This window comes from Tachypleus tridentatus, chromosome 1, assembly GCF_004210375.1.
Source record: "Tachypleus tridentatus isolate NWPU-2018 chromosome 1, ASM421037v1, whole genome shotgun sequence".
Lineage (NCBI taxonomy): Eukaryota > Metazoa > Arthropoda > Merostomata > Xiphosura > Limulidae > Tachypleus > Tachypleus tridentatus.
Window position 1 is genome coordinate 129,371,215 of NC_134825.1, and position 27,791 is coordinate 129,399,005.

Genomic DNA, 27,791 nt, shown 5'->3' on the forward strand with positions numbered 1-27,791 from the left:
ATCAATACAACTTGCACTACCTGTCACGTATGCCTGGAATCATAATCGTAAATATTGTGTAACAGAATGAATTTTTGAAAACCAAGAGAAAGCCTACGGCATCGTTTCCCAAACTTTCGTCATCCACGCTCCCTTTAATAAAAACAGTTGTGTGTCCCCTCCTATGTAAGTGGGTTAAAATGCTATATGTTTTGTAGTAATTCATCACTTATTTTCGTTAATAAAAAAATTCAAATGATTAATTTTGTATTCTTACGCTACTGATTCCACACTAATCAAATCGCTCGCGCTTCTCCCCAACCCCAAGAGATCAATTCGCGCTGTTTGTGTGTGTGTGCTGGGGGTACTTTGTGAAACTTTAGTTCACGGTGTTTTAATCACGTACAGAGTGCTGCAGTTAACCTTTCTCCTTTAAGTTTCTTTTGTCTCTGTCTGTATATTCTAATTAAGTACATTGCCAAGTTTTATATAAAGTATGATTCTTTCCATGTTGATCTCATTCGTCCGTATCACAATACTTTTGTGAAGTGGAATGTTAGGCAGTTATTTTATCTACAGATTGTTTACTGAGATATTTGAAATGCTGGAAGAGGGGGAGAATAACCCACGCAGTCTTAGAGAAATAACGCTTTGTCGTGATCACGTGCACTGGTATACCACGTCTGCAAAGAAAGGGGTGGAACCGTAGAAACCGGTCTAGATCATGTTATTGTTCATACTGTGTGCAAGGTCGATGCTCTGTTTACTAAGCTAACCGACCTTTGAAGGATATATTTAATTGTCGAAAAGCAACGGCTTTGAATACGCCCTTTAGGTGTTCATTTTGTGTGTGCTTGGTATTTAACCTGACTAGATAAGTTAAGTGTGAATAATAGGATTCAAATTATTTATCAGTGAAACCTATTGAAACGTGTTTATTTGTTTTTTTACTAGCTCACGTTATTAGCTAATACATATTTATTACTGAGAAAGTGGTTAATTTTCGAAAAACTGAACTGAATGCTTTTTGCCAGAGAAAGCGAAGAGGAATTCGATTATACTTATAGTTTGTCCCAAATCAACTGCTCCTTAGTGCCACAACGGTACTTTAGCCCGTGATGGACACAGCACAGATAGCTCATTTTGTAGCTCTGTGCTTAACAACCACGCGGTGTAGCACAAGCTGACGTGGTTTGTGCTCTTGGGGCAGCTAAAGAAAAAACCATAAATCTGCTATTCCGTTGCCATAGAGCAAGAATGAAATAGAGCAAAGGGAAACAAAATATATTTCTCAAATTGGCAACACTAAAAATTGGTCAAATTTTTTAACTTCTCAGAAAGTACACAATTGGTTTGAGGAATTTATTTGTTGTCACCGAAGTGTTTACTTTTCATAAAATATCCTACAGACCTACGTAATTGCAAGGCGAAGTGAAGAAACGATATGTATGTTCATGTATAAAATTTTCCTTATGAAATCACCAATAGACATATATTGGAACCAGTCAACTAATTGGTAAAAATGCAATTTTCTTTTCTGTAAAGATTTTCTGATTGATCAACGAGAAAAGCAAATATTACAGTTATTGATATGAAATGGTTTGTACAGTGAAGTTTGAAACACGAATTCTGAGAAGACTTCGGTTAGTATGAACCACTTTCTCTGAGCAGACGTACATGTCAGATTTCAGGCTGTGCGATAACAAAAAAGAAACTGGAAAACGTAGAATTAATTTTGGGAGCCCTTCGTATAATGATCTCGCTGTCGATTATCGCAGCTGAACACGTGCTTTGTGTTGATAGCAGTTACTACCTGTTGAACATGGGTATGTAATCGATATCATTAAGCCATGAGTACACTATCCAGACTACGAAGAAAATACTGAGACAGTGAAACTGAGGACCCGCTATGTTATCTATTAATTAAATGCAATAAAAATATATAGATCTTTCCAATTTGTTTTTCTATGAATAATTTTGACGTTTCATCCCGAAACGCACAGTGTTTCATATGTACGAAACTTTCAAATTCGCCAGTGTAGTTATTGCTCCTTTAAGATTAATAATTAAATTTGTGAATCTCTTGTCTAAGTAAACACGTGAAAAATAAATAAAAACACTTCATTTTCATGGATTTACGAGTTCAGTGTAATATTATTATTATTCTGATATATATTGATTTTTCAGAGGGACTTCAATTAAGATAGTTTTACATTATGGCAAAGGGAAAATGTATGTTTGTATTTTGCCATTGTGCAAACACGATCTATTTAAGCGAAACGCGTGGTTCTTTTATTACGAGGATATACAGTTTCAATGGAATGGTTATCTGATATATATTTATTAATCCAGACCTGAGTTGAACTTTTTGCTGTGTGTGTGTGGATTCTTGGTGTGAGCGAGGACAGTAAGTACTTAAAGCAAAGAGCATACATGGTCAAGGTCGTCCACAGGGGAAAGGGGCAATGTTCCCTACCTTCCATGAAAAACGAGAAATGTTGCTCTTTTCTTATTCATTCAGTATTTGTATATGAATTTTTCAATTGAATTCACAATTTCACGCTACTTTGTACCCCCCGGAAAACCTTACCCCTACTTGGAAGAATTTCTGCTGACGCTAATGTATTGGCCGAATCGTGTATTGTGGTTTCGTGGTTGAAATATAAACCAAAGACACGTGGGAAGGTCGAAGTGAATCTAAATAAATAACAGTAACGTCTAGAAACCTTAGTGTGTCTGGTAAACCAACTCAGCATTAAAGGGAATATAAATTACTCCTTTGTTGAACAAATAGAGATTCTGTTGCACTAAACAAGTTGTACTGTTTTCAACGGTAGTCATTCTACCACTATTGTTGTTGTGAACCCAGGAAAAGTCACAATACAAGCATGAACATGTATATGTTTACAAGTATTATTATATAACATATTATCCTTTTTCCTGCGTCTTTATTTAACAGAAAAATATTTTTAAAAAAATATTACTCAAACCATTACTTATTATCAAAAATATGTTTTTTAAAAAGTTTCCTTTTTTACACACTAATGTGTGTGATGCCATCAAACATAATGTCTGTTGTCAAAGTGTACAAATCATGTAATGTCAGTTACTAACTGATTTAGATATTTTTTGTTATTACTTTAATCTCGTCAGAGTTTTTCTTCTATCATGTATAATGAGTTGTTTAGTATTTTATTGGGCTTGTCTAATTTATATAATTATATACAAAAATCGTTGTTTATTAAAAACTGACATTTTAAAGTGGCCCGGCATGGCCAAGTGGTTAAGGCACTCGATTCGTAATCCGAGGGACGCAGGTTCGAATCCCCGTCGCACTAAACATGCTCGCCCTTTCATCGTGGGGGTGTTATAATATGAGAGTCAATCCAACTACTCGTTGGTAAAAGAGTAACCCAAGAGTTGGCGGTGGGTGGTGATGACTAGTTGCCGTCCCTTTAGTCTTACACTGCTAAATTAGGGACGGCTAATGCAAATTGCCTCCGTGTAGTTATGCGCGAAATTCAAAACAAACAAACAAACATTTTAAAGTTGAACCTGTATATAAATATAATAATGATCAGTAATGTTCTAGGACCTAGGTGTACCACCACTTGGACGTGTTCGGGCACGTGTTACGTTCACACTGACTATCGTTTACGTTAGATCAAAACTGTGTTTTGAAAAAGCTGTTCCTGTTTGTATGTACTATAAGCTGGAAACATGTTGGGAATGGGAAGGATCATGTTGCGCGTGGGAAAGTCACGTTGATGTGGAGTGGGAGGAGTCGAGCCAGCGCTCTTTGTATATAGTGATCAGGTTCAAAAATCTAAATCGTTTGAAGGAGAAGAACAGGGATAACCTGTGAATTAAAGGTTGGAGTGGGTGAAATAGGTATGAGTCATATTTAGAAGCGAGCAAATGGGAAGTGAAAGAAGGAATTTATTACAGAATATTACTTGGGTTTAATCAAAGCAAACAACTCTTACAGCATCTCATTTCCGTGCAGCTTTTATAGTACAACTATTGTGCAAATACAAAACATTCTCGTTTATTCAAAATTTACCGATAGTTGTTTTAGCTCAAGGAAAATTTAAATTACTTTTAAAGGTATATATCGTAACAACCACTAAAACGTACGAAAGCACATGATGGTCGGTTAGGCAAGAAAGCAAATGTCTTTATATACGCTTAATCTTCTTACAACGAGAGTCCCCACCAGAAAAAAAACAAACACATATTTATTTTAGCGGGATAGACTTTGAAGCTTATCAAAGTTTGGTGTATTTCATAATAGCACTATGTATAATAAGTGTGTTGTTTGAAGTGGGGTAGATCAACGGCCATGCATTCTATCTGTTTATATTTCTTTCGGGTTCAGTAACTTTCAGGGCAAAGAACCCAGAGAGTCACGAATATAATTACTTTAACCATTTATCCGGACAGATGTATAAAATACGGAAATATAAACGTGTGTAAGAATGGGATATTGAACCTTCATCTGGGTTTGGATGTAAAAGATAAACAGAAGGCTTCTTGACATGGGCAGATTTTGTTTTGTTTGCTTTTCAAAATTCTGAGTTTGTATTACAATATCGTTACAGTAATTAAAATCTGTTGGAAAGGGGTCTAACATGGTCTGGTGGTTAAGTCGCTTGATTTGCAATCTGAGGGTCGTGGATTCGAATCCCCGAAATCGAACGTGCTCGCCCTTTTTAGCCATGGAGACGCTATAACATTATCGTTAATCACACTGTTCGTTGCTAAGAGTAGGTAGGTGATGGGTGGTGTTGATTATCTGCCTTTCCTTTAGTCTATCGCTGCTAAATTAGGGAAAGCTAGTGCTGACAACTCTCGTGTAGTTTTGCGCGAAATTCAAAACAAACAAACAAAACGTCATGTTGTTATAATGTAATTCAAGGTTGGTGTGATTATGTTAACAGTACTAACTTCGAACTTCCTGCTCGAGTAGGAGGGTGCAAAGGCTACCCTGACTTTAATTTCAGATATGTTGATTTCTTAAAACAGCTGTATTGTCAAACGAAATTTGTTATTCGTGCAGTTCCAAAATTTTTCGTCAAAGTGCTTAGAATTGCAAAAAATCGAAAACTTGCAGACTACCGCTTTTTCTAACTGCTGAAAGTGGGTAGGTCCTCATAAAATACTCAAGGTTATCGAGTCTTATTGCAAGGAATTTATTCTCTTAAAAAGCAAACGCGTTTTCCAAACAAGAACGTAAAACTGTCTTTATGAAAATGCCCATAATCTGAAGTTCCAAACTCATTTGGCTGTAAATAAATTGTTAAGGGCAGATGTTACAACTAAGGAAGATGTACTTCTAGATTAGGTCAGCTTGGTTTCGTTTAAGTGAGAGGTACTGCCCGTATCGTAAAGTTAAACGGCTGTGTATAACCGTGTTTGTGTGTGTATACGTACTCACAGTATGCACTCACCTCTCCATGTTCTTTTTGTTTTTTTTGGGACGGGGAACAGAGTTCTGCTTCCATTCTTCAAATATTTGCCCCTGAAGAAGGAAGGTCCACCTTTTGAAAGCTCTTGGGTTATTGGGTATCGTATTTCTGTCTTCAAAGTAGCTTATTTTCTGTAATTGTTCTATTTTTCTTTCAAATGCGAATCTTTGGGATCTCAATGATGCTATTGGTATGGAGTGCTTTACATAGGCTGAAGGGAAAAATAAGAATGGGTACTGTAGAAGGATTAATTAAATGGTGAAACTCGACTAAAATATACAACACTGCATATTATGTTTGTATAAAAGTATAAAGGGCATGATCTTTGGCACGAAAGATTTCTTCCCCTGCTGGACTCCGTTTAGAAGAAATGGGTTCAATGGTAATAGCTATCTATGTAAGAGCTCTTTTAATCCATCTAAAATAACTCATCATACTGGTAAACGACTGAAAGACCTGAATGACGTATGAGACTGGAGTGGACCTTGGCAAGGGTGAACCTGATAACAGGAATTGTAAAGCCTGACCCGCATTTTAGGCTATTTGGCCCAGGGGGGATTTCGCATTCTTGTTACCTCTCTTGCTGTACGGTCGTTAAATCGGCGTTTGTTTTTTTTATTGTTGTAGAACTGCGATGATTATGTTGTTTGAGTTAGCCCAAGTGGTTGTGTAGAACTGATTTTGTTAACTTGAGGATTATCCACCTGAAAAGTGAATACCGTATGTTTTACTGTAATAAAACGATTCACGTGTCTTTTCAAGACGTGTTTAAAAATAACATCTCTTGTTAGTTGAAAATTCGACTGTAGATAGATAAATAGTACTCAAAGCTTTGGATTTTTTTTAGTGACTGTTAACAACCGTTTTTATTCTGCTTGTTAAATTTCTGTGCTTTTAAGCTTTTTATGGACACGTAACGAGCGTTTTTTGATAATATTCGGGGTATAATATCGTTTTATTGGTTTAACTTTACAGGTAATAGAAAATCGAAAGTACAAATGGTGAAAAGGGGTGTAACACTTTTTCGCCCTATAAAAAAGGCAATCTTATTGGCAGAATTGTTATAAAATGAAATACCACAGTATCAGATTCACGAATGTAAGTCATTTAAGCTGATAATTTGAATGCAATATATATAAATGATATTTCAAAGATGCATTTTATCACAGGGATACTGAAAAGTTTGTTTTTCTTTACGATATTTTAACCTGTTTCTGAAGGATTAGTCAGTTGTGTTATATATACACACACAGAGGGTGTGTAACTTCATTAGGTTATCCATCTGAACATTACAGACCGCACTTCGGTGTTGTGGAGCTTGTCAAAGTGGTACTGTTTTTATAGCTGTAGAATATATATTTGTTTTTAAGAATTTTTGTTAATTACAATATATGTCACTACAATTCACCTTTGTTGTCATGGTTTATAGTCATTGCCTTGTTTTTATCTGCCTTTCCTCGCCCTGTTCAAATGTATTAGTTCAGAAAAGCGAATCATTTCTCTTTCTTCCATACTCCTGACAAGAAGTTACTGTATTCGCTCATCAGATTAGTGTTAAAGGTCAATCTTTTGACCTGTCTTTCGGCCCAGAGCACTTGAAAGTTGGTCCTGTTTCGTCAGTAATCCTTTGTTAAGCAGTATATAAATAAATAGTTAAGGCACTTTAAAAACAAAACGAGAATTGGGTAATAGTTGTTTCTAACGTGCTCTATTGTTGTTTAGGCTCTGCGAACTGACTAGTGTTAAGGTATAGTTTCAGCTTTGTGGATTGGCTAACTTTCAGCTGCTACTCACTTGGTGTATTTAATGATCAGATGCTATTCAGATTTTGTGAATTGGCTAATATTCAGATCCTGTACAGAAATTATAACTCTTTCAAACTGATGAACATTCCACTAATTTAAATGCTTTTAATACCATAGTTAACTACTAGAGGTTAATAGTACCGTTTAGAAAACTGCAACCATTTCGTTTATTTTTCAGTATTCACTGACAGAGACGTTACTGCCTGCAAAATTTATTGATGCTTTCGGCATTATTATTATTTTCTGGTGAGACAGTAATGAATGGTGCCTTAAAAGTTTGACTTATTTACTGTTTTTCTTTTAGTTCTTGCAGATTATTAGAATTCTTGGGATGTGAAAAGGCATCATTGACATAGCCTTATCTTCATCTTCTGGCTTAAACTGTCCCAAAGTTATCCTCAAAAAACTAGACGAACAAAAAGTACCTGAATAACGAAATAATTCTGTTTAGGTACTTTGAGTTCGTCTTGTTTCTGTATTGCCAAAAAAGATATTTGAGAACATTTTGGAATTCTGAATATGTTCTCAAATATCAAGCTTATCTGGCAGTTTTATTGGAAGTTAGTTTGTATCGCGTTTGGTGTTGCACATTTTATACAGGTTTTCTTGATTCGTGACGGCCCGGCATGGCCAGGTGGGTTAAGGCGTGCGTGAGGGTAGCGGGTTCGCATCCCCGTCGCACCAAACATGCTTGCCTTTACAGCCGTGAGAGCGTTGTAATGTGACGATGAATTCCACTAATCGTTGGTAAGAGTAACCCTAGAGTTGGCGGTGGGTGGTGATGACACTGTTTTACACTGCTAAATTAGGGATGGCAAGCACAGATAGCTCTCGAGTAGCTTTGTGCGAAATTCCAAACAAACACAAGATTCCTGAGATTAAGATGAAATAGCTTTTCACCTATTTTCGTATCAAGATCCCCGTCACACCAAGCATGCTTGTCCTTTCAGCCGTGGGGGCGTTGTATTGTGACGGTCAATCCCACTGCCTTCTCTCTCGTCTTACACTTCTAAATTAGGGACGGCTAGCGCAGATATCCCTCGCATAGCTTTGGGTGAAATTCAAAAACAAATTTATATCAAGATGAACTCTTTAACCAGAGTTGTACAGGCCACCCAAGCGATACACATAGTCATGGGAGCGGGCCGAAACAAAAGATAAATAAAGCCAAGCCCCTGAAACGTGTTCTTTTACTCGCCATTATATTATACTCTTATTTGAGATGTGCAATTTTATTTTAGATTAATCCGCATGATCTTACACGTGTGACCTATGCCGTCGTTCCTGGCTTCCCCGCCTCGAATGTCCGTCCGTCACTTAGAACAAACATTGCACTTACATTTTTTCTTCCCAAAGCTTGATGTTGGTGGGCTTTCATTGTGACATCCGTAGTCCATTCTTTTTCTGATATTTCAAGTGATTATATTACAATGTTGTTTTTGTTATTATATAAACTTAATGTTTTCACTTAATATTAACCTTGCTGTACTGACAGCATTGTTTTTTAATTTTTTATTGTAGTGAGTGTTAGTGAAAATAGATTAATAAATGACCAAACTTACTGTTATGTTTTTGTAACTATTATTTTATTTTCTTCAGGTCGAAGTAAGCAGTTTACGCTATTGGTGCTAAAGGACCCGCTAAAAGGGGAAAACAAATCATTTTTGTAAGTATATTGTTTGTTACTTATTCGTAATCGAGGTCATGTGACTTTGATTAAAAGTTGTTTCTGAAACAACCGGTTTAACTGGTTGCTTACCGAAATGCATGTGTAAGCTTACATAAATGGTTGGTTTTATACTTTATTTTAGTTAGAGAAATTGGTAATACAGTGTAGATTTCCAATAACATTTAAGCTTACCGTTGTTTAAAGAAAGCATTAGTTGGTTTACTACAAATAAATAACGTTATCACTGGTCGAAAGAGATTTTGGATGCGCAAATAGTTGAATTGTTTTTAAACGTTATTGTCAAAGCTTGAAAAGAGAAACAAGGACACCGCGTAATTATTTCGCATTTCCAATTTAACGAAGAACGGTGTTTGCACTTTTTAGCTCCGAGGTTCTACGCATAGTCGGAGACGTATTTGGTTAAGGAGAGGGGAAAGCGTGAAACACTAACGTGTTTTGATATTTCCTTCAAAAGAGACCTGCAACGGGTATGATACTTGTTGAAGTAAGAGGGGGTAACTGTGCATGCTCTCTCTCTCGGTGTTTCGGTAAAAAAAAAGTTCATACCCTGGAGGGTCAGGTTCTCTATGACCTCTTCCTCATCCCCGTACTTATGTTCTTGCCGGATTGGTATTTGTAATTGTAGAACTGAATATTATTTTGATCCTTTTCAGGGCAATGTCCATATATTGTGGCTCATATATAGTGATTATTTTATTCTATCAGCAGAATGTCAAGTTTGTTGATGGCATTTTTATTATTATTATTATTTAATATATATATATATATATATTTATTTATTATTATTGTTTATGTTTTATGTTTAAAATATAAATTGACTGGGGAGAGATATTTAAAACTAGCTTCATGTATGAGGTACATATCTAGTTCGCATAGTAATTCGTTTTTCATCCAATTCTTATCGAATAAGTACATTATTGTACTATGTAGGTGTCTATCTGGTACGGTTGGTATGTTCGAATATTTGTGAATGAATTAAGATGATATAGTTCTTGGAACTCTGTATGCAGTTGTGAGGAGTTTGGTTTTAATTATTTTATTGCTTAGTTATTCATGCTGGAGCTGCATAATCTATTACAGGTCTAATATGTTTTATAGATTTTTAGTATGTTATCTGTAAATTCTCCACTATTTTTTACCAGTTAGACTCATAGCATAGTTAGTTCTTCGCCAGACTTTATTTTTAATTTCCTTAACTTGATTGATCCAAGTTAGTTTTGAATCATAGATCAGACCTAAAAATTTTGCCGATGGAGCAGTCTGAAGTAGTGTGCCATTCATATATAATTCTGGCTGTTGTTTTTTGTGTTTTGTCAATTTCGTAAAGACTACAAGTTATGTTTCTGCTGTCTTTATTTTTATTCTATATTTTTGACAGTATTCACTGATTCTACTTAGTTGCGGTTGTATGTTAGTGGCTGCTATCGTGGGTGTTGCGGCACTTTTCCAGACTGCCACATCATCTGCAAACTGTGAAGAGAATCCATGATTCAGATCCTTCAGTAGCATATTGTTTACATACATGATGAAGAGTATAGGGCTAACCACCCCTCCCTGAGGGACACCAGCTTCAGGAGTAAAGTATTCAGAAAATGTTCCTTCAACATTTACTCTACATTTTCTATTTTCCAAAAAGTTAGATAACCAGCAAATAATTCCTCGCGGTAGTTCCATTTCATTCATTCGGAACCTTAGACCATCGTGTTATACAGGGTCGAATGCTTTCTCGATATCAAGGAAGCAAGCGACAGTACATTCTTTTCTATTGAAGCTGTTTATTATGGTTTCGGTTAATCTGGTTAAATGATCTGTTGTCTGAATTTCCTGAATCCCTTTGTTCTTCTGGTAATTTTGATGTTATCTCCAAGAATGTGGAGAGTCTATTACTGATTATCTTTCGAGAATTTTGCCTATACAGCTGGTCAGGCTGATTGGTCGGTAGCTATTAGGTTTATTTGCTGGCTTTCCTTCCTTATGGAACATGAATATATTAACAAGCTTTCAAGAAACTGGGATGTTTCCTGAGGATAGAGATAGGTTAAAAAGTGAATTTAGGTGGTCAAACAATTTCGAAGTGCCCTTTTTTAAAAGGATAGCTTGTATTTCATCTTCATCTGGTGTTTTGTTTTTTGTGTTTTTTATTGCTTCGAGTAGTTCTTGAAGGGATATTTCATTTGTTAGTAACGTGCTTGTATAATCTGTGTTGGAACTTGTATTTGTCTCAGTTATGTTTATTGGAAAAATTGGTTCAAATTGTTGTTTATTGTTTAATATGTGGTTAGTGATTTTATTGTAGAAATATGTATTCATATCTGGATCAGTGTGAGTTTTAAAAGTATTTTGAAGTTGATCTTTGAAAGTTTCGGCTATTTCATTATTTGTGTGTGCTATAGTTATTATGTTCGAGTGCAGGATATTTCTTTGTGTATGCTGTCGGGCGTGAGAAATAGTTTTTGAATTGCATTTCACTTCGATGTGATTGATACGAAAGGAATGTTTGCATATTGCAACTGGTACCGTATTCTGAAGTTCTGGGATTTGCACTCTCTGCAGTCTGGCGAATGTGTTATTACGTTATTTTGGTAGGTCGTGTATGTTGTTCAGATACTTGCGCAATCATCGGATAGATTGCATAAAACCTATAGAGAAGCCCCTGATGGATTCATTATTTTTCATGATTTGAGGTGGTTGGATGTTCAATTTTGACATATTGTTATTGATCGTGTTTGGTATCAGCTCATTCTTTGAAGGAATTTTCATTGTTGTTTTTTTTTAGTGTGATATATAGTATTTTATTTCGTCTTTCTCCAATATATATGTATGATTATCCGCCGCGAGGGGTCTTAAATATAAAAAAATTGGTTAATTTTTAATCATTTTATTCAATTAACAAACTTTTTTGTAATGTTACATAAAACTGATTCATAATTTACAACAGAGAAAATAAATCCTAGATTGGTCAATGACGTGTCGTAATTATAGTATCATCAACCACCTCTACTCTCCCCAACTGAAAGTTAAGCGGTAAGTTTGAAGGCTTATTACGCTACTAATTGGGTTTGGATACCCACAGTGTGCAGATGATGGATAACTTATTGTGTAGTAGCTTTCTGCTTGATAACAACAAACAAATAGACAAAAACATAATTTACAACAACGACGAATATGTGAATAAATGTTGGCAAAGAGATTAAGAAAGTTAGGCCAGTACAGTGGTATTTTAAATACGAGAAACGTGCCCAGGTAGATAGGTAGATGAAACCAATCGGTCAACCATACTATCATAGGAATAAAGGTACAGGTGGATGGAATGTGTTCGGCTGGACGAGTGGGTAGATAAACAGATACGTAGTTCAAGGAAAACTGTGCTTTTGTATATAGATTGCTAGTGAGTAACAGTCACATGAATAAAATTAAAGAAAACAAACTTGCGATATTAGCTTATTTTCCTACATAATATAAGTTACCATGAGCTCCAATTTTGATACACAGGAACTGTACTATATCTGCCTTCTGTTATGATACATTAGAAGTTAATCGTATATGTATTCTGAGGTCTAAGAAAAGAACAAATAGTTTACGTACATTCAACTAATAGATTTTTAAAGAATAACACAAGGCTTGCGAAGTATTAGAGTTATATATGTGTGTGTGTGTTTGCGCCCGAAAGACATGAACCATTCCTACTACCGATTATCCATTCATTAAACTTATAGATGCGCTTGAAGTGTCACACGCTTCGCGTATAAAAATACTGTCAAATAAAAATGACAAACAGTTGGTGTTGTACCTACTGCTTGTATTTTGTTTCTAATTTAAATTTTAAATAGTACGGTTGGAATTAATCAGATAACATTATATAACACAAATTTTGTTCCTGGATAGTATGTTATTTCTTAATTTCTTATGTTGTAAAAGTACAGAAAATGGCTGTTATTCCCTTCAAACTTTGCTTTTTGACCTGGGTAATGAAATTTAGAAATTAGCCTATTTTTTATGTAAAAACGGACAAATTTGCACATTTTCATTTACATATGATCTGAGTAAAACAACATATGAATCAAGATTTACATGTATTTATTACTAAAGTTATACAAAAAGGAACAAAAATGTTTAGAAGTGAGTAGTTTTATGAGAGTTACAACTGTAATGTAAATCACTTTCACCTATCAGATCCCAAATATAGTCTCCCATCATGTTTTCGTTATACGCTCCTTGGTAGCGGCATTCAAAGTCTAATATATCTTGCTGGAAGCGCTCGCCTTGTTCTTCTGAGTATGCTCACATGTTCTCCTTGAATTTATCAAGATGAGCGTCAATGATATGGACTTTCAGGGACATCCTGCAGCCCCTTTTGCTGTAGTTCTCACCAGAGACTCAACCAGTTCCACATAATTTTCGGCCTTGTGATTGCCCAAGAAGTCCCGAACAACTGCGACAAAGTTGCCCCAAGCTTTTTCCCTTCTTACTGAGCTTCTTGAGTAATTCTGAGCACTCCAGGATCTTTTTTTATATATGGCCCAACGAAGACACCATCTTTGACCTCTGCCTTAGACAGCTTAGGGAAGAAGTCTCGTAGGTACTTGAAGGCTGCAGTCTCTTTATCAATAGCTGTGACAAATTGTTTCATAATACCCACTTTTATGTGCAATGGCGGGAACAACACCTTCCGGAGGTCCACTAGTGGCTCACACTTGACATTGTGCCTCACCACAGATAACTCGGTCCATTGTGGTCAGTGCTTCCTGTTGTGGTGCGCTACTGTGTCTCTGTTGTCTCAAAGGCAAAGGTAACAGAGAAACTTGGTAAAGCCTCCTTGGAGACCCATCAGGAATGCCACCATTTTGATGTCTCTGATAATCAACCAGCCATACTCATCACACTTTAAGGCTTCTAGCAAGGTCTTGACGCTGTTGCATTCCTCTTTGAGGTGCACCGAAAGATATTTAAATTTTAAAAGGTCTAAGATTTGTATAATACAAAATCTTACTATTCAAGAATGCAAAAAGTTTTGAAAGATAACAGTTTGAAGGTTATTTATCCAACTGTTTGGGATGTTGTTAGTTATTCTGGGGAAGGGTTTTGAAAGGTAAGTCTAAACCTTAGTGTTTGCTATTCGGGAAGTGACTGGTTGGAACTAATGCCGTGAACACATATCAGTTGATAATGTAACCGGGGCAATGTTACAGTTAGTTTAGTGTTTCCAACTTTAGAAGGGAATAAATCGTGTAGCAGTTCAGTTGTGACAACAACTAAACAGAGCACTAGATCCCTCTAAGATTATATCTGCCGTCATAATCTGTGAATTATGTTTGTTTGTTTGTTTTTTCATATCTTGTAATGTAGTAGGCCCGGCATTACCACGTGGTTAGGGCATTCGATTCATAATCTGAGGGTCGCGGGCTCGAACCCTCGTCTCACCAAACACGCTTGCATTTGTAGCCATGGGTGTGTTATAATGTGACGGTCAATCCCACTATTCGTTCGTAAAAGAGTATCCCAAGAGTTGACGGTGGGTGATTATGACTAACTGCTTTTCCTCTTTTCTTGCTAAATTAGGGACGGCTAATGCAAATAGCCCTTGTGTAGCTTTGCGCGAAATTCAAAACAAATCTGTGTTGTAACATTTGTACAATAAGGAGAACCGTAGGTTCCTACTTGATCATAGTTTTCACATTTTTCCTGTACTTTCACAAACCTTTACCTTTTAAATTACGGTACACTGTGTTAACCATGTGTTGTTTGTTACTCGTATCAACCTAATTACACGGGCGGCGCTGTTCTTGAACAATCAAAAACGAAACTCCTTGAAACAATTCAAATTAAGACAAAGAAATGTGAAATAATAAGCGGGACAGAAATTCTGTTTGTTTACTGTGACATTGGTGATTAATTGATAAAGTGAAGGTTTGCAGTATAGTTTTTAATAAAATGTGTGATTTATTGTGGGTTGTTTCTAACCATTTTTAACAAGTTGCATAACTTATCTAGTGATGTTTTGTCTGACAGGCAGTCAGTAAACACTAACATGACGTCACATAAGTGGCATTTAACATTGCAGTTTGCACTGTCGTGACGTCAGGAACACGTAAGCAATACATGAATTACACAGCATGACATTGGAACAACAAAAAAAGAAATAAAAGTATTTGTTACTCTTGGTTTTCGTTTTATTTATTTTCGAAACAGAACACTTACGGGGATCCTGTAGTATATACGCACAAGAAATTTGTGTGATATCAGTAAAGGCCGAGCGTGTTGGTTGACGTTTTGAAGTCCCTCTGGTGATAAGTCTTGCAGCTTGAAATGCTAAAATTCATGTTTCGATTCCCACGATGGGCAGAGCACAGTTAGCCTATTGTGTAGCGTTATGCTTTGTAACGTACAAAGTAATAGCCTGTGAAGGTTAGATTCCCGCGTCTGTTATAATCATTAATAAATGTATTATAAATATTTTAACGACTTAAATGTCATATGTATATTGCAAGTTCTACCAAAACATGGAAGGAATTTATGAAGTATCGATGATTCGAATCCCTTTTTATAATGATGAGTGAGAAGCTGGTGTGCGTAGTACATTTTTTGCCGTTGATAACATCTTCCTGTTGATGTCACTTGTGACATATCTACCACTTTGTTTAGTCCAGACGCGTCTACACCTCATTCTCTACATTTTACGTTTAACGACTTTCAAACGTTAGAAGACTATCTGATCTTTATAATAGACACCAAAAAAGTGGTGAAGAGTCTCGTGCTATAATGTCACATTAAGGAAGGATTAACGCGAATTTCCTATTCTGTTTCCATTTTAAACACTTGAAGAAGGATTGATGTTAAGGAACGTGTCTTTATTTTTAGCTATCTCGTAATAGTGTAGTGATGTGTAGTCTGATACCATGTCTAGTTAATTAACACGAACTCTGTCGTTTCCTCAACCTTATAAACATTGTACCATCGCATATCAGTCGCCAGTCTGGTGATAAATTACGCGAAACCTACTTCAAGCTTTACCAGTAGTTTGTCTTGAACCTCCCCCCCCCTTCAATTCACACTTTTCTTTCACTTTATTATAAACCAAGACCAGCCCATGAAGACGTATTTCACATCACAGTATCTTTAATGGTTTGCTGTTTGTTCGAATTCTCGAATCAAGGCTTGGTAAGACCTTGAGAGAAGTAGCCTGTTGGTTGTATCACTGTTTTTCCTGGCCATCATTCGATTGAAAAAGTTTCTCTCTGTAGACTCTTCATATACACACCAAGATTCGTCTTTTTATCTTTCTTTCTTCTACCATTAGAAACTCCATTCTTGGAAACCCGGTTACTTTATACTTCACCTGTTATGGTAACACAAGAGTTAAGTAGCGGAAAGACCTGTTTTGTTAAGTTTTCGTTCGTTTTTGTTGGATAGTCTGCAGATAATGTCACGTGTTTGAACCTTCTGCTTCTGTTTATCAATCTGTGACACGAAGCTCTCTCTAGACATAACGTTTAATATTATTAAATACTGGCTCTCCGTTGCGGGGGCTCATATGCTCCCTCATGAGTCTTAGAGTCCCGAATGTATCGTTAAAACTCTTCCATTATCCTATGTTACTCCTGTAGTTTCCTCAAGATAGGGGGATTGTTTTTCGAAAGTAAATCGCATTAGGATACATGCTTGTAGTACCTGAGCACCTGTACCGCATTTGGTCCTCCTAGCTTGTAACTGGGCCTATGAATACAGATTTAAATGCGACGGTCTCGGGATCTCGAGGTGGGACAGGAACACACAATCCAATGCTAAGTTTTGGTTCAGCGACCTTTAAAACTTATTTCTAGACCCAATCATAACCTAGATGACGTTTTATACTCTCTTAATATAGACAAAAACATTACCAAGTCACCCCGTTTTAACCTGCCATATTTCGACGTGCTAATTGCACAACCGTAAAAGTTTTTGGGCAAACGATTTCACGTGAAGTAACATAAGATTTAAAGAGGTAAGGATATAAAGCTGCACAAACAGCTAGATACATCTTTGATGAACAATACAATTTACTTTGTTAACATCAGGAAAACCGTCGTGTAACATTGACTAATTTACAAAATCTTGGTAGGGCTGCAGTGCTATATAGTCTTGAAACTGTTGTACTGTTTTGTTTTCCATATTTAAAACTTGGTTTGAATAAAGTAATATATTGTATTTAAAGATATTTATCTCATTGTCACCTGATATTTAGTACAATTAGGATGGTATAAGTTTTTGTGAGCTTTCTGTTTTGGGGTGACAGAAGCTAAAAACCGCTTACGCTGGTTAGGATATCACTATGCGCGTGCCGTATGCTTTTACTGCTCTATCCAGGTGTGGCTGTAGCTTGAAGGTTAGTAAAGGTTAGGCATTGTCTAACACGTCACCTCTAAACAACGTGGGTAACCTCCAGTCTATAGAATTAATGGGTCACGCAATAAAAGCGTGACTGTTATTTGAGACCGTAGTACATACATAGTTTTTTGAATTTCAAACAACATAAATTTCAAGTTTTTACACCCCTTCCTCAGTATAGCTTATTGTACATCATGAGCGCAAAGTAAACTTTGACATTTGACTCAGTATCATAATTCTATTTATTTCAAATAACCTTGACATTTGGCTCAGTATCATAACTACTTATCTTAAATAACCTTGATATTTGGTTCTGTGTCATAACTATTGATTTTAAATATCGTGTTGAAAAGTGTAGTCGCAAACTTTAAAATTATTCCCAAAGTTTTGCCATACAGAGAACGACTTAAATTTTTGAGCTCTTGTAGAGTTTTTTTCTATAAACTATAATAGTTTAATTGAAGGTTATAAATTTGAGTTTTTGTTATTAGACTTAATGATCTACACCCACTTGTCTTACGTCACTCGGTTCACAAGTCCAGCTGTTGTTAAGTGTGCATTTCACGTTAATCTTAGCTCACTTCCAACCAAAAATGCAGAAAATGGAAAAGCTGTGTGGAATACTTTCATTTTCTACTGATGAAGAATAAGATAATGTAACACTATACCCAATAGACTTGTCAGTAATACAGAACAATGTTATAAAAGCTAACCGCATTGTAAAGCAATCACAGCGAAATTTCGACACTCTGCGGTGAAGGTTATTGCTTGCAGTCAATGACAACATGATTAAATATTACTGTACTGAGAAACACGGCTATAAAGTTAACAGAATACAACGCCTTATGGAAAAATTTCGGCCACTATGGACGATTAAATGTTACTGTGATCATGAAATATGATTATAAAGCTAACAGGATTACAAGCCAATCATGGAAAAATTTTGGACCCCCGCGGTGAACATTATAACCGACGACAACATAATTAAATGTTTCGTTACCCATCGTTTTACTTATAACCGACGACAACATAATTAAATGTTTCGTTACCCATCGTTTTACTTATAACCGACGACAACATAATTAAATGTTTCGGTAGTTACCCATCGTTTTACTTATAACCGACGACAACATAATTAAATGTTTCGTTACCCATCGTTTTATTTTAATTGAAATAAAAGTTTCTTTTTAGTTTATTTCCAACTCCGTTGGACAGTGGTGTTCTGTATTTCAGTTCTCCCGAATACAGGAGAAAAGTCGCAGGAAGAAGTCAAAATACAAACACGAACACACAGTTTGTGTTCCTTTTATATATATATTTGCACACATAGAATCTATAAATTAAATATAGGATGACTGCTAACTAATAATGTATTTTAAAAAAAATAACAATATTGTTGAAGTTATTGTGATAAATTAACTTCAATTATTACCCAAACAAACCATTATTTATTACTAAAATTACGTTCTTTAAGATGTTTTGCACATTAGTGTATGTGTAATGGTATCGCACATAATTTGTGTTGTCAATGTGTGGGAATCATGTATGGTCGGTTAATAACCAATTTAAAATAGTTTTGTTTTATTAATTTTATTATTTATCGTATTTAAATAAAATGTGACATGTTTCCTAGCCAAAACTGACTTTTTCTTTTAACCGTTCTTCCATATCCCGTTAAGTGTAGGTAACCAGATTATCATTGTGGGTGCCAAAGGAGTATATGTACTGGGAAAAGCCACTTAAATAGCTGAATATTTACCTATTTATCTGAACTACTTTAAAACTCTTGGATATATAATTATTTGTCCAGTGACTGTTGTCTGATATACTGTTCAGGTGTGTTTGAATTTCGCACAAACCTACACGAGGACTAGTTGAATTGATTCGCATTATATCCTCCCAGCTGGAAGGGCGAGCATTTTCTGTAACGAGGATTCGAACCCGCGACCCATAGACTGCGAATCGGGTGCTCTAACCACCTGGCGAATAATCAAGGAAAATATTAATTAGCTATAATCTTTCATATGGAAATTGGTGAGGTGAAAGTGAGATCCCTCCTTAAGAAACTTCTTGTTTCTCTCCTAAGATGAAATTATATAGTATCATTTCTTCAATGTAACCTTAAATGTATCTTCTCTAGACCTTTCTATAGCTTTTAATAATATTGATTATATGCTAGGTCAGTTAGTTAATTGTAATTTGAAAGCATATAACTACATTGTAAACTGCAAAGAATATTTTGGGAAACATTTGTTCGGAATATGTTTTCTTGTTACTTCTAAATACAGATATCACTTGTTAGAGTGGCCGGGCGTGGATCAATGGTTATTGTACCTGGACTGTGAAGCTAAAGTTTCATGGTTGGCTGCACCTTACCACAAAGAATACGATTCGTATTTTCGGGCCGTGGAGGGCTCTGTAAGAGTCACGGTCAAAGCCCACCATTCGATCAGACAAGAGTTTCCCAAAGTTTGCGGTGGGTGCTGCTCTCTCTTTAATCCAGCAAGGCAAAATTAGGGACGAATATGTGCAGATTACCCTTTGTGTGACTTTGCGCGAAAAGTCTGAAACGAACAAACTTGCTAGTTTGGATAAACGGAGCGTTCAAAAGCTTGGCGTGTCAGTAATTTACATAAGTAGCGTAGAAGTTACAGCTGAGTTAGCGTAAAACAGAAGTGCTTGTAAGGAGTATTAAATCTACAGTTACTATATATCGTTGAGTTAAATTTCTGATCATATTGAATATAGAAATAAATTAACAGTACTTAATGTAAAATGTAAAGCTTACAGTATTTTCAAAAGTGTCAGGACTATTTCAAAAATTAGATTTAAAGCTACTTTCAAAGAGCAATGGTTTGTTTGTTTTTGAATTTCGCACAAAGCTACTTGAGGGCTATCTGTGCTAGCCGTTCCTAATTTAGCAGTGTAAGACTAGAGGAAAGGCAGCTAGTCAGCACATCCACCACCAACTCTTGGGCTACTCTTTTACCAACGAATAGTGGGATTGACTGTCACATTATAACGCCCCCATGGCTGAAAGGGGCGAGCATGTTTGGTGCGACGGGGATGCGAACTCGCGACCCTCAGATTACGAGTCGCACGCCTTAACACGCTTGGCTATGCCGGGCCAAGAGCAATGGAAGGTAAATCGCAGGTGAAACATCAAAATTGTATTAATCTTCATATATAATACAACGGAAACTCAGTGGAAATGCTTGAGTTCAGCAGATAGTTAATATTTTGTGTGCCCTTCATTTTGCTTTAATAATTGTAGACAGTCTTTCAAGCATTGTTGAAACACTTAATCAAAGTGTCCTTTGTGGATTTTACTCCAGATGCCTCTAATACACTTCCATAAAGTTTCTTCGGAAGTAACTTTTGATTTATTAAGATTTTGACCTATCAAACCCCAGATCTGCTCAGGTGAATTGAGATCGGGGCCCTGCTGGGGCCATTGTGTTATTTGAATGACTCTAGCAGCTTCATTCTTAGCTTAGTAATTTCTGCATAGGTTGGATGAGTGATTAGGGTCATTATCTTCTTGGTAGTAGAATCCGTTACCAATTATACGCAAACCACTGGGCGTACCATGATGGCTCACTATATTTTGATATTTGCGATGGTCTATTACTCCATCCATTTTACAAATATCTCCTTATCACATCAGGATAAAAACATCCCAAAACCGTCACACTGCCCCCTCCATGCTTCATGGTAAGTGCTATGCTTTGAGGTAAGTATCTTTCTTCCGCTGGACGGTACAACCTGCGCTTTAAACCAAATAAGACCGTTCGGAGCATCATCGGGATTTAGGTCTTGTGTAGACCTGAGGGGAGTGGCAGCTGCATCCTAACCTCTTTCTCCCTCCTTTGGTGTTATTTTAGTTTGAGGTTTGTAGACTTTTTGTTTTATTTTACCTGGCGTTTTCAGGGTCATATTCGTAAACGTTAACGTATGGCCAGTGTATGTGAAGCTATGGAACAGTCAAAGCCTTTAATGGGTAATTATTAAGTCATACACATTGTCGACTACCTCAACAACTTCCGATACTTTGTAAGACTTGGTTTAAAAAACTAAACTCGGTGAATTAAATATACCTTATATATTAATATTGGAAAAATATTTCACGTTTATATCCTAATGAAACCCAATCTTAAGTTATCCTTTAGGTTAACACTTGTATTTTTATTAAAACTGGATCAACACCTATACTTTATTTTTTATTGGATTGAAGGTAGAAAATATACTAGGAACCATGCCCTCGAATACCTTTCATGTTTTTCTACAAAAAAAAATATCAATCCTCAGGTTTATTTACAATAATATGATTCATTTCAAAATGTTGTAATGGTTGTTTTGTTTTTTAAAACAAAACCGGTTGATTACCAGGTAATGCAAGATTTCAAAGAAACAAGTTCAGTAGATGGCTATAATGAGAGTAAAAGGTAATAATTATCTAGATTATGCTTATGATCTAGAAAATCTGCAAGTTATGTCGGAAACCACAAACAATATCTGAAACTAATGAAGAATGATGAATTAACATTCATTATTTAAAAGTATTAATAAAAAACTTTTAAAATGAATAACTAGAAAGATCTTCTGAAGCTGCAAAATTCTTAATTACTTTTTGCCATACGTAGGATTATAAAGTTAACAGCATCGTTATTTACTAAACTATAATCAAAATATGAAAATAAACGCAGTACAATGTAAGAATGATTTACTTCTGACAATGTACGAATAACACGATTTTTTAAAATGTCACCAGGAAGAAGTGGCTTGTATATAATTTTTGTTTGTTTGTTTTTGAATTTCGTTTAAAGCTACACGAGGGTTATCTGCGCTAGTCTGCTCTAATTTAGCAGTATTAGACTAAAGGAAAGCTAGCTAGTCATCACCAACTGTTGAACTACTCTTTTACCAACAAATAGTGGTATTGCCGTAACATTATAACGTCCCTCTGATTGAAAGAGCGAGCATGTTTAGTGTGACGGGGATTCGAATTCACAACCCACAGAATGCGAGTCGAGCGCCCTAACTACCTGCACATGTCGGGCCAGGCTTGCATATAAAAGCATAAAATGGTGTATACCTTACTGTTTTGCTTCCAACTCATTCCCCCACCCCCTGACAAAAAAAAAAAAGATTTTAAATAACGATTTTGGATATAATTTCCATTTATATATATAAAACGAAATTTTGTAATATCAGTACATGTTTAAACTTTATAAATCTACGAATGACATTTCGTGTCTTATGATTACTTTTTTGGCGAAAACTCAATCTTCATATTGATGTTATTACCTCGCGCACCATGAGCACGCTTGATAATGGTTTAATAGACAGGCGCTTGTTTAGAATTAAGCACAACGCTACACAAGGGGCTCTTTGAGCTCTGCCCAGCACGAGTATTGAAACCCGGTTTCTAGCGGTGAGAGTTCGCAAACATACCGTTGTGCCACTTGAAGACTATAGGAAAATGAGTGTATTTAAATACGGTTTGGAGCATCAGAGATGTTCTAATGTGGAGGGTAGTTGAGCAGTTAAAAACAAATGTGTACTAGTAATTAAAGTTCAATATTTTAATTAAAAACATTTTACAACACTCTCCAGATCTCACTAACTTAACCACCAGTTACAGTTAAAATGATGTTTTACTTTTGACCAGCGAGTAAATTCGTGGCATTTAGAATATACAGGTAATAATTGAGTAGGTAAATGTAAACAGTTAAATCAATAAGACGTACAGGTAGCAACATTAAGACAAATAACGCTTTTATCCCTTTACTAAAAAGTTCATGGTCAAGTCATTTATTGTCTTGTTTATTAGGCTTCGATGTCCCCTCATGAAAATACCGCAACAACTTGATATATTTAACGCATACGCCCGCTCTGTACGTTTTATGTAATTAGTCGCCACCTACCCTAGTTACCAGTTCAATCAGGCAATCTATGGCCGATTAATACATAATTCATGTCGAAACGGTATGAAAACTGATTTCTTGTTCTTCAAGAAATATAAACGCAGTTATAGGGAAAATATATTTTCCCAACTAACATGTGCATGATTCTGTACAGTTTAAAACACCTTGTTTATAACAAGGGTTAGTTTGATGACATATCAGTAAAAACATACGAAGTACTTGAATATACTGTTATGAATAAAATATGTTTCTGCCAAGAAATACTTTCTCTTGTGAGATCACTATTGTATATTAACGTATCAGGAGATATCAATACTTTCTCCTATAGGGTATTGTTACTGCATATCATTTAAGGTATAAGAAGATGGCAAGGAATGTATTCACCTATAAGATGTTGGTATCGTGTTGAGTGCGATGCCAAGGTGTTTTTTTTTGGGGTTTTTTTTCACCTGCATGCATTTTGTATGCGTACGCGTATGTTACTGAACGTAGACTCATGAGTTTGAGGAACAAGATCGCTCACGAGCTCGTATAGTTACGGTTGTTAGTACTATTTCTATTTGTTTATGGACACCGTTCAAAAGTAATAGAAGAAATGTTGTATCCGCCATTTTTAGCTGTTTTGCAGATGCTTCTTGTCGCCGAGCGGTCTTAACACAATCACCCAGTTACACGCATTACTAGTAAGACGTCATACAGTGAAGTTAATGTTACACAGTGGACACTTTGATAGGAATACGACCGTAGCGTATGAAACTTCGTACTGTAGAAGCTATTAAATAAACAACAGCGATCGCTGCGTCAGCCATATATACTGTCCTAGCGGTTAAACAGCGAACTACGACGACATTCTTTTAAATGTACATTTATTTCGTTCTGCACTTACCAGTCTGTTCCAGTAGTTAAACTGACATTACTTTCATACAAAGACATTGATAAAACTTCAATATTTTAATGGAAGTATAGACGACAGCAATCACTCTCACAAGTACTTGTATATCTAAGTCTCAGATATTTTTTGGCCTGGCATGGCCAAGCGCGTAAGGCGTGCGACTCGTAATCCGAGGGTCGCGGGTTCGAGCCCGCGTCGCGCTAAACATGCTCGCCCTCCCAGCCGTGGGGGCGTATAATGTTACGGTCAATCCCACTATTCGTTGGCAAAAGAGTAGCCCAAGAGTTGGCGGTGGGTGGTGATGACTAGCTGCCTTCCCTCTAGTCTTACACTGCTAAATTAGGGACGGCTAGCACAGATAGCCCTCGAGTAGCTTTGTGTGAAATTCCAAAAAAACAAACAAACAAACTCAGATATTTTTTACAAACACAATAGCCTGTGAACGGTTGCGTAGATAGCCAGATGTAGATGTCTCAGTATACTCAACGCTTAACGAATTTGTAGTTTTACGTCATGTATATTCCCTATAAAGTTTCAAAGAATATGTTCATATAAACAGCACAATCAACACTAAATGATGTGTATCATCACTGTATGTGTTAAGTGATTATTATAAAATTTGGTTTGGAATAATTGGTTGGATGATTGATTAGAAATAAGCACAAAGCTACACAGTGGGCTATCTCTGCTTTGCTCACCACGGATATCGAAATCCGGTTTATAGCGGTCAATTTCGCTGTGTCAATGGGATGGGTGAGGGTAAAACAACTGGTTGGAGGTGGAGTGTTTTAGTTACCAGTCATAACGTATTTAAGTAAACAGAGTCCAGAGCATCTACGTTGATAAACCTGATGAGTTAAGTTTAACCCTTGGATACATAATCATAAAATTAGATGAACACTGTGTAAATGTATAAATGTTATTACTTAGTACAAACGGCGAGGTACAAGATTTTGTAAAAATGTGGAGTTCGACTTAATTCCTGCCAGTTCTCATTTCACACTTTTGCCCTTTCGAATTTTCATAAATGTAAATGTGTATATATATATATCTTATCTTTATTCAACCAGCAACGGTGATTAGTAGCAACTAAATCTTATGATGTCAGCTACACATTATACGGTCAAATTTTCTTTTATATATTCGTACGCTACGTGACGTTCAGATATTTAGGGTTTTTGCAAAATTCACTTGTAACAATACGTAAACTTTCATCATGAACAACGATAAAATAAGCACTTACTGAGAATATTTCATAAACATGTATTTTTCTTCCTCTACAAATGGACACGAAGTTCGTGGAGCAAAAAACAAACAAACAAAACCAATTTAGTCTTCAAACTGAGGAAACCTCAACTTTTCGTAAACGAAAAAAAAAACACAAAAATATATACAGTTGAGTGCTCGAACTGAAAGGTCGAACGATCAGATCAAGCTTAGTAGTATCTTATATCTAACAAGCTCCGAAGGGACTTGAGACACAAACGGTAGTTTCCCTTCGGCCCCCACTTCGTGAAGTTAACGTTTAGTTATACTGAGAATAAAAACGACATTAAACTAACATTGCCGGTATGATGCATACCGAAACGCTTGAGATAATTTATAAGCATTTTTTATATTGATTATTATTTAACAAGGTGGGTAGTACGAACTGATTAACTATGAAGCTGTTATACACCATCCAAGAACAGCCGTGAGACGAGAACGAAAGACGAGTTGAACTTCGCTGTAGTTTGCGCGAAATTCAAAACCAAACAAAACCGTGAAACGAAACGTACCAAACAAGCAAGAAATGACAGGGTAGGGCACAGACGACAAATAAGGTCTTCGTATTAAACAACATAAACTACAATTTAAGAACTGCAGTAGCACAGCCAATTCGCACAAACAACGAAATAACATTTCATCTGGGTCTTCGACAATCTTGACGCACTCAAATTGTGTTTTTTGTCAAATGACACCAAAGCCTGCTTTTCAGAATAGAATAAGTATCTGGAATTGTACTCGTATTTTAGCTTCAAAAATTATATTTTTCCGTAAAAAGTGGTGCCAAGTTTGTTTGTTTTTTCTCTTTTCTCACACTCCTAACTGCTTGAAAAAGAATGAAACGTCCCACGCACGTGCGAATTGCACCTGACACTCCAAGGTCTACATGACCTCAAAAGCCTGATGCTGAGCAAGTGCGAAACGGAAATTCATTTCATCGTCTTCTTCTCACCAATCTCTGATGTTTATGTACCACGTGGTTACCGATACCAACTCTGCAGATCTAACAGGCTTATGCTTGGCTGGAAAAGTTTCGCGCACGCAGCGCTGATAAGAAAGAACCTTTCGGTTTTTAGGTGTTACACAAGAATTTATTTTCTCGTATATTAACTTATTCACACTTTGACAGTTCTGTGTTTGCAGGAAAACAAATACAAACTTTATTGAGTTATATAGCGTTATATAGTTACATAGTCTGCTCCTTCATGCCAAGACCATTGAAAAGCTCAAAATATCATAAGCATAATGCGTTTATAATATTAAATTTTTTATCTGTCATTTCTCCTTCGCTCTCTTTGTCTGTCTGTATGTATGTTTGTATACATGCATGAGTGTGTGCGAGTGTGTTTGGTATACAGGGTGAGTCAAAAGTCCCGATTTTTCCCTAATTGTGAAATAGAGAAATATATTTGGAATATCGAAAATATAATAACCTACAAAGGTCAAACCAAGGCCAACTGAATACTATCAGACTGAGTTAAAATGTGTTCGTACAAAAGTTATAACTTTCAACGATATTGCCCCAGAAACGTTGGTTTACTTATAGGTTTTGCATAAATTTCTGTAATATTTAAATCAAAAATATTCTCGAATAAAAGTAAAGCGTGTGTGTGTGTTTTCTTATAGCAAAGCCACATAGGGCTATCTGCTGAGCCCACCGAGGGGAATCGAACCCCTACTTTTAGCGTTGTAAATCCGAAGACATACCGCTGTACTAACGAGGGGCAGTAAAGCTATACAACGATGAAAACAACCGGTCCCCAATATGGCTAAAAACCTAACAACAACAGAAAAAAATCAGGACTTTTGACTCATTCTTTAGACAACTTTTTTTCCCCAAACTGAGGCCCGTAAAACATTTTCTGTGGGGGGATGGCGCCAAAAAAATGTCGAAAACAGATGCTGAATTAATTTTAACTCTTAAACAAGCCGATAAAAATTATGTTGAATTAATTAAACAATACAGTACGTCGAAAGGAGATGATTATTATTTTAACTACGCCATTGGTTTTCAAAAAGATACTGAAGTTATAGTTTGGAGGGCCTCAAGTTTTTTTATTCACATCAAAGGAGCCTCAGAGCGAAGGAGTTTGGGAACCACTACTTAATATATATTCTCCTTAAACTTATTCTGCCGGTTTGTGGTGTATAAACGTAAATATATCAGATCTTCCAACATACACAAAGGAAGCGTCAACATGGCTCGCTTATCAGGAACCGTTTTCCTATCTTGCGGGAAGGTGAAAGCGATATTCCCGAATTTTGGTTGAAAATTGATATGGATACCACGTTTTTGAAGTTTATAACACAGAAGAACCTGACAAACAAGCACGATTTTCACATTCTTCAGTTACAGATAAATATAGGCCATTTCTTCAAACAAGGAACTGGTTGGGTTAT

At 36.1% G+C, this 27,791-nt stretch overlaps 1 protein-coding gene across 17 annotated transcripts in view; it reads left to right on the forward strand.

Moving 5' to 3' along the window:
* Nucleotides 1-27,791, forward strand: part of LOC143223520 (plexin-A2-like) — a 224,718-nt gene that overhangs the window by 82,014 nt on the left and 114,913 nt on the right. For 16 of the 17 annotated variants that reach the window (XM_076451680.1, XM_076451711.1, XM_076451671.1 and 13 more), the window contains one exon: nt 8,852-8,918. The exons of the other annotated variant lie outside the window; for it this stretch is intronic. The gene's annotated coding sequence lies outside the window, so the exon portion shown is untranslated. The remainder of the gene's footprint in view (nt 1-8,851; nt 8,919-27,791) is intronic. 17 annotated transcript variants of the gene reach the window in all.